We start from the raw sequence: 8,930 nt of genomic DNA on the forward strand, positions 1-8,930 counted from the left end.
CTACAGTTGAGAACACAGACCATCCTATGAGTGCACAAAAATCTGATGAGAACGAAATTGACATGACGGTCATGGACTTTCAACGCCCATCCACGGAGACAGGAAACGTAAGGTGGCTGCAACATCTCGATGTTTATTTTGGAGACACCTGGTGCTCTGCAGGTCCGATGCTCTCTCTCCTTTCTTTAATTCTTCAAGGCGACCTCCCCGAGCAGAATCTATGCAGCAGCGGTCATTGAATTCCTGTGATGTTTGTAAACTGCTCCTCGTGTCTGCGGCCGACCTCGTTTCACTTGAATCCTTCAAAGACAAACAACACGATGAGACCGCCGGACAGTGCCTGACGTCTTTTTGAACTGTTATCGTTTCATCTGAGAACCCATTTCTACATTTTAATTGCCGTTGCTCGGTTGCCCTCTTGGCCCGGTCACCCAGTTTGGTTAGGGTTAATTCCCTGCCGAAATCAAGAAACTCCCAAATGGTTTCAATCAAAGCAGGGTCACCTTGTACGTGCAGCTCAGGTGCTTCCATCCTGTTGGATGTTTTCTCTCACCTTTACTTTGAACTCATTTTCCTCTACGTGTTCATTGAATTCAGCTTTAATCCAATTAAATCGCCGCTAAAATAAAGTGAAAGAAGGAGAATCTGTTGGATGATCGCCATCAAATATCACCCCACAGATACATCATTACGTAACACTGCCATATGCTGGTGTTGATGTTGAAGCTCGGGCACATCGGAGGGATAGCCACCTCGGCTGGCGGTGGATCCTGAGCCAGCTGACTGTGAAACCGAGGAGTAATAATGCCATCTGGAACAGCTGTCAGCCAAGGAATCTCGCTCCGGCTTATTAGGGAGAGCAGAGGGGCAGGGAGGGAATCTCTCCAACTCCGGGAGAGGTGGACGACATGGAGGGGAGATGTGAAGCGATGATATGGCACAGGAATGAAAAGGAAATCACTGCAGGCTGGAAGGGTAGAGGGGGAACGTTAATCTGCTTTCAGGCGGCTCTGAGAAAAGATGGATTGCAGCTCCTTTGGACTTCTTGAGCTTTAGATGAAGAAGTCTCTTTGTTGTTTATCCCAAAAATCAGCAGCCACTCACATCATTCAACGATCAGACAACAGAAGGGCGTCTCATTCATTTCAGAGTGTTTGCATCGTTGAAATTAAAAGGCCGTGCGTGGATTTACACCTTTTGTACAATAAGATTGACGGAGCAACAGCCGCCTGCGAGTAAAGCCGGGAGATTAAGCACCCCCCCTGCTGGCTGGCTGCGGTAAAAGGTCAAAAAAAAAACCTTGCCTCCTCCATGTTAACGGGACACTCTTTTTAACCTTTGAAAGCAACAATATGCAACTTTTACAGCTTAAAATAGAAGTTTGAAAGGTTTATTTAGTGGCAGGCTGATTGGTTCAGTGGCTGCGGCTCAGGGGAAGAGGACGGCAACGGATGAAGCTAAGAAGAGAGAGAGAGAGAGAGAGAGAGCAGGACGTGAGAGTGTACATCAGGTTTGATTCAAACGAATCAATAAATCTATTTTACTACTTTTTCTGTGTCGAGCTTTGAGTTGTTTTTATAACTTTGGAACATTACAGACTTATGTCAGCTAGCATGTAACGCGTGGCCTACTGTATGGTTGTCATGGCAACAGCTGAACATACAAACACACGCTCCACCTGGAAACAGTCCGCTGACAGCGCGCTGGAGACGCTTGAAGAGTCACATTTACACAAAATCTGTTGATACCTTGTGAATCGACACGGTTCTTTAGAGTCCTACGATGTCTTTTCCGTCGTCCGGTCCTCTGCTCGTAAATAAAATGCATGTTGTCTAAGAGGGGGAGGTTGAACAGTTGCACAAAGAGACCTTTGGGGGGCGCCAAAGCACACAAAACCAAATGTATTTATGCCACCAACTGAGCTGCTGATTTCAAAATCAGAGTTATCGTTCAAACATTTTAGTTTTAAGTTTTAAATTGCCCCCTAGTGTTTAAAATGGGTACTGCAGTCTAAACTCTAATCATCACAGAGAGCTGTCTGGCTCCGCCCCATCCTCTCTAGAGTGGATGCTGACACAGGTCACAATGTGGTGGACACTGTAGCTTCAGTGTTTAGCCAGCTCTGCGTGTGGTGGACACTGTAGCTTCAGTGTTTAGCCAGCTCTGCATGTGGTGGACACTGTAGCTTCAGTGTTTAGCCAGCTCTGCATGTGGTGGACACTGTAGCTTCAGTGTTTAGCCAGCTCTGCATGGGTCTGTAAAGCTTTCTGCGTTCTAACCTCTCTCCATGTTTCATCTCCAACATTGATCCTAGTTTGAGCAGCTTTCTGCTGCTGGAGCTTATTAGAAACATGCAGAGGCTTTATTTTTAATCAAATCAAAGTAAGATGTGTGGGAGAGAAAGGATGACCTTAAGTTTGGGCATGAGGTGACTTCAGTTGGATAACATCATCATCATGGTGCTCCTGTGGGCTGCACACAAACTAAATACATCTTTACCATGTTTGCTTCTGACCGGAGGCAGCAAACCTGTTTCCTTGTGATCTGAGGGTCCAACTGAGTTCATATTTTCAAACATACATCAGTGCACATTTTGCCCTCCGGCTGTTATGCAGAAGCACTTTGAAATCATTTCTATAACTAAGTTGGAGCTGGTGTTATGTACTCAAATGTGTTGGCTCTTGTTATTGTAGCAGCAGCAGTCAAAACGTGTTTTTTTTTTTCGTAAAAGTAGATCAAGAACAAGAGTCCATTGAACCCTGCTGGAGATGAAGGCGTGATCAGTTTCTTTAAATCTCTTGTGAACACAAGACCTCTGATTCTTGATATTTTTAGACGACAAGAAGCTAATTTTAGCTGCTGCCGCGGAGTTGCTGTCATGAAGCAGCAGCTGGAGACGTGACCGAAAACATTTCCCGCGTTTGATTTTTTTTAATCAGAGGTAAAAAGAAGGAGAAAGTCACGGAGTGCATAATTACTACTGGTGATCAAAGCTTTGGCTCCCTCCTACAGACAAATAAAAGCTGTATGAGAGAGATATTCTGAGATTCAACCTTTGTAAACGCCTTCTGAGGAGCTTCTGTGTGCAGAACATCGACCTGAGGGGGCACAAAATCATTTAAGCACCTCTGCGAGTATCCGAACTCTGAGGCCCAGAACTCGGCTCGTTCACTTGACTGCAGCTGTTTAAAGGGAGAATAATGGTCCACATAAACAAAGCAGAAATCCAGTGAGTCCTGACTGTCTACACCGAGGGAGAAGCTGGAGTCCCGCTGGCTGTGTTGTTGTTACATCCGTGTTTACATGGCTCCTCCCCTTGTGTATAAAAGCTGTTTTGGGCTCGGTGCCTTGCCTTGCTCAAGGGAGTGAACTGGCACCAGTCCAGCTAGCTACAACAAACTTCCAGACTTAGTCCACAACCGGACTTGAACCGGGGACCAGCCAAGTCCCAGACAGAGCGACTGCTGCCTCAAAATGAGCCTATTTTTAATGTCTCTGGTGTTGCATTAACTATATTGTGTTGGTATGTCAGATAACACGGTAAGAATAAGATAATAACATATACTCTGAGTTATTGAGACACACACGCTAATGCAGAGGAAATGGATCTGACAGCTGCATTTTAGATTATTTGTAAATGTCGAGAGGGTCCAGCTCATAAAATAAAAATGCATCTGTCACTCAGCTTCTGAGACTACAGATAGAAAAAGGTGTTCAGGGGGAAAAACATACAAAGAGAAATAAATCTGTGGCATAAGAAGACTAACTATCCGCTACTTTAGGGTTCATTTCAAAGGCGTCTTTAATCGTATGAGATTTACCTGAAGTTTGGGCTAAGAGTCCCATTTCCTCTCTTTATTTCTTTTCAATGTTTGTAGCTACTATTCTTTATTTTTTGATAAGAATCAAAATGTGTATTTAAAATGTGCCACCTGCATGTAGACTGCAGCTTTAATCTGAGGTGTCACTCTCACCTTGAAGCTTTTCAAGATGAATCCACGCAGCTGCAGGTGACAGACAAGCAGCTTTACAAATCATCGGCCTCGTGCTGGTGGGCGGGGTCACCAGTTGAAGCGCGCGCTGGCTGTCATCCACACCTGGTGACGACTTCATGAGTCTACTTTAACTGTTTTTAATGTAACTTAGTGGAAACCTGCTGCTTCCGCCTGGATTCTGGAGGAAAATTCCGGCGGGGGGAGAGAGAAGAAAGAGAAGATTATTCGACGTGTTTTTTAGAGGACATCATGAAAGCTGTGAAGGATGAAGAAGAGCTGACGGGGCTGACACAACATCGAGTCAGGACAGGTAAGGTGCATTTTATTTCACTTTCTTTCCAACCTCTCTGCTGTGAAACTGTCCGTTTCCTCTTAATGGTGATCATTGGGAAGATTCCCACGTTAACCTGATGAGCTGAGAGATAAAGAAAGATGGAGAGAACTTATTTACATTGGACAAAAAAACCCAACTAGAGAAGGGCTAATTAACTTACTTTTTTTTTTTTTTTAAATTAGAGATTGTTATAAAGTAAGAATTCCTCCTTGAGAAACAGCCTTCATTAAGAAATTTGGCTCAGCAGGTTTTACAAATATTTCTGTAGTTTATGATGTATGAATTAAAGTGCAGACTTTCATATTTGAGTGTGCAGAAGACTCCGTCATCTATACTGACTGAAAGCTAATAAACATGTTCTTATTGTATCTAAGAAAGAACAAAATGTGACATTTGATGTCTTCCATGTCCTACATTTGAGCCAAACACACTTTAGTTTTTTCATGTGGTGGGCAGACGCACTTTATTACTTGAGTCAAAGTGAAGATACTCAAGTGGAATTACTCCACACTTGAGCGAATGATGGCGAGCTCGCTTTTTGAAATAAAACCTACTAAAAGGCAGGTGAAGCAGATACTGGATGATTGAGGTCTTATCCAAGCGATGACCTCTGCGCTTGAAAAATGAAGCCTATGCGTTCTGCAGTTCATCAAGTGTCCACTTGAGGCTGGCGCCATGAACACAGGAAATCAACACATACACACACCGCAGGGGAAAAAGACATTTTTACAGCATAAATAAACATGTTTATGGCCCGGTACAGAAAACAAAATCGGTCTGATTAGTTCTCCTCATGGGAACACACTGTACGGCGGTTAATTCTTTTTGAAATGATCCGTTTTGATTGTATGAATGATGCGTGTTATCCATAGTTAGGCGTGTAGCTGATGTGATTGACAGGTGGGCGCGGTGTGATACTCATCAGGAAGCCTCAGCTGCAGCTCTCAGCCTGACGTTAGCTCGACTGAAAGCCTTTCCAGCATGGCGGCTGCTGCCGATGAGCCTCCAGCGCCCCCTGCAGGAACAGACTGGTGTCTGGCGGGTCTGCAGGAGAAACTTCAGATGAAGGCTGGAAATACATAAAATAGATTTTGTCAGGAGTTTTCTGCAGGTGTGAAAACATTAACGTTTGTGTCTTCTTTCCACAGCCTGCAGAGTTTTTGTTTTAAGACATTTAAGAGATCTGATTTTGGACTTGTTCTAAACGTGGTGGAAGATATGTGAGTAAGGCAGCACAAACTCATTATGTCGGCCTGTATGTATGGAGGATATGTTCAACACACAAGCAGAGCAAACATTGTCCTCCTCCGTGCCAAAAACACGTGAACTCATGCCGCTTCAACCCGAACAAACAGTGAAACATGGCGTGTTGGTTTGTCTTGGACTGGCACATAAGAGCCTCTTTGAACAGCGCAGGGACCAGAAGCACACGCAAGCTGACAAAAATACTGAATTCCTGTAATCCAATAACAAACTTTGAGAAGCGGTGTGATGTGTAGGATCAGACGTTCAGGATGATTTCCAAACGCAGGAGCCTCACAAGGAACAAACTTCAAAGAGCCACGGAGAAGTAGGACGTCTGTCTATATATGGAAGTCTATAAATACATGAAATACACATGTTGTGATGTGCTAAACAGTTGTCATGGCTAATACTGCAGGAGTACGCCTGATAAGAACGCTCCTGCAGTGTTGAGGGAAGTGTGGCGACCAAAACCAACTTTAAAGGTAATTTGGCGTGCTTAGGCGTGATGTCTTTAAAACTGAAATGGAATAGAACCAATCACACTATAGAAGGCGGGGCTTAAGGTTGGGATGAATTTGACTGGATCGTTGGCTTTGACAGAACTTTTTTTCTGGTCAAGAGAAGAATGGTTCAGAGGCCGTTTTTTAAAAATGTGTTTGTGAGTTTGGCGACTCATCTTCGGATGGAAACGGAGGTCACTGTGCCGCTGCCTTTGTTGACAAAGAGATTTTTAATTACGACGAGGTTATCCTGTTTAAAGGAGCAGTACGTAACTCTGACTTCTAGTGTTTAAAATGGGTACTGCAGTCTAAACTCTAATCCTCACAGAGAGCCGTCTGGCTCCGCCCCCTCCTCTCACACAGGTCACCATGTGGTGGACACTGTAGCTTCAGTGTTTAGCCAGCTCTGCATGTAGAGACACTGTAGCTTCAGTGTTTAGCCAGCTCTGCATGTGGTGGACACTGTAGCTTCAGTGTTTAGCCAGCTCTGCATGTGGTGGACACTGTAGCTTCAGTGTTTAGCCAGCTCTGCATGTGGTGGACACTGTAGCTTCAGTGTTTAGCCAGCTCTGCATGGGTCTGTAAAGCTTTCTGCGTTCTAACCTCTCTCCATGTTTCAAAAGCATCTCCAACATTGATCCTAGTCTGAGCAGCTTTCTGCTGCTGGAGCTTATTAGAAGTTCCACTGCTTCAGACCCAGGGGCGTCCAAAACGGCCTTCAAAGCCCCGCCTACCTTCTCTGGTCCAATCAAATCCAGAGCATTCAGGAGCAGAATCTAAAGTTAGAAATTAGGACGTACTGGCTGCTGCATTGTTGTCAGAGAAGCTTCAACACAGCAGGTTTCCTTCATGATCACACAGGAAGAGAGCGTCATCATGTCCGTCAGGAGAGATGATTGGCCTTTTCAATTAAAATCAAATACAGATTAAGCGTTGTAGAATCATTCTTAAAGTCAGGAAGAAAATAAAAGGCGTCTGAGTTTCTTCATGAAAAAGACATCAAGTGCTTGTAATTGGAGCACTTCAAAGAAAGACTCTGTTTGCCTTTTGAACCTTTCTTTCCTTATCATGTATTTTTAATTGCTTGTAGAACAGAAGCTTTATAGTCCTGCTTCCAGCCAGAGTTCACAGCCTTATTTAAAAGGGTCTGTGTTCCTGTGACATCGACCCCCCCCCCCCCACCCCCACATCACCCTGTGTGTATTGTGTAACTCTCTCCACCAGGATTATCCCTCTTTTTTAATGCCGTTTGGATTGCACTTTCATCCTGAGCTCCTGGTGGACTCCAGAGTGCATGCGTGTTGTTTTGGTCCGGTGGGAGCCGAGCCTCTATCTCTGCCGCTGTTAACACTGTGTTCAACATGTTGACCCACTCAGGAGAGGACACGGGCGACCCTGTGAGTGCTGCCCTGTACACATGAAGCAGAAAAAAACACAGCCGAGAGGTCGAAGCGGACGGCCTCCATGTTGTTGATGAATCCAGTGTGAGAGCTTAAAGGCCACCGTGCAGAAACGTTTCCTTTGAAATGTTCATAACTTTCATTTTGCATATACGACTCCCCCCCACACACTTCTCCAGCACTTTCCATGTGCCCTTGAGCAAGGCACCGAACCCCCACCAGCTCATCAACAACGACATCTCTCCATTAATGCATGTCCACAGCTCCTGCTTGTACATGTGTGTGTGATTCAGGCCTGTGTGTGTGTGTGTGTGTGTGTGTGTGTGTGTGTGTGTGTGTGAGGAGCATGTCTCTCACACTGTGCAGCATCTGATGCAGGCCATCCACTCTTCTTTGCTCTATATGATTCTCAGTTTCCTCTTTTTGACGTATAACAAACCTGTGTTTGCATGGTGCAGCATGCTGCTGTGACAGATCTTCATGTTGGACTCATGCAGCAGAGCTCACTCTGCACACAAACAAGAAGCGGCACAGCAGGATCCAGCACTCAGCGCAAACATCCTGACGGCTCGGCTTCCCCTCGTCTTCAAGGTCAACACAAACCTTCGGTGAAATCCTTCCACGTTTACAGACAGATGTGCAGAGACCCTCGTTCACGCCTTCATCACTTCCTGTCTGGACTTTTGGAGTGGAGTTCAGTGCAAACATCTGCACGGCTGCATCTCTGGACATTTTCAACAAACTTCTCAAACCAACGCCTGCTCACTGAAGCAGCCGGCCTTCGTTCTTTCTGTGTGATTTCTTTCGACTTTGTTTCCCCGTCCTTGGATTTCTTGAAAGGCGCTTTGTAAATCCAAGCTGTTGCTGCTGTTATTATTATTATTATTATTATTATTCTACTATCAGTGGAGACATTTGTTTCCCTCAGGGGAATCAAAGAAATGCAATTAACACTTTTATGACATTTTAACCACCCGGCAATTCACGGAGAGGAGAACAATTAGCTCTATTTAGCCTAGCTAGCATCAGGGGGGGATAAATCTGTCCTGATTATTTCAAGCTTGTTAGAAAAACGTATCTCTGAATGTTTCCGTAGACTTAATCAGTGCGTTTTCCTTCCTTGTAAAAACGGCGTTTGCTGTGATAGTCCTGATGTTGACGAGTTGCTCCAGCCTCTATCAGCCGTGTGTGTGTGTGCGTGTGTGTGTGTGTGTGTGTGTGTGATGGCCACAGCATGCACTTCATTCTGATCTGGGGCTTTCATGACAGAGGCCCTTTGTTGTTGTCGTGGTGGAGCAGGACTCGGCCCCGGGCGACGTGAGGAGGCTGGAGGAAATCCCTGTCAGTGTGTGTCGTCTCTCTGCACAAGGTGCCCTCTGCGGGCTCGCGCCGCGTTCTCAACGCGCTCTGGAGGTGCACTGAATTTTAACGGCGGCTGCAGAGCGAGCGACAGCTG

This window comes from Symphodus melops (genome assembly GCF_947650265.1).
Source record: "Symphodus melops genome assembly, chromosome: 19".
NCBI classification, from domain to species: Eukaryota; Metazoa; Chordata; class Actinopteri; order Labriformes; family Labridae; genus Symphodus; species Symphodus melops.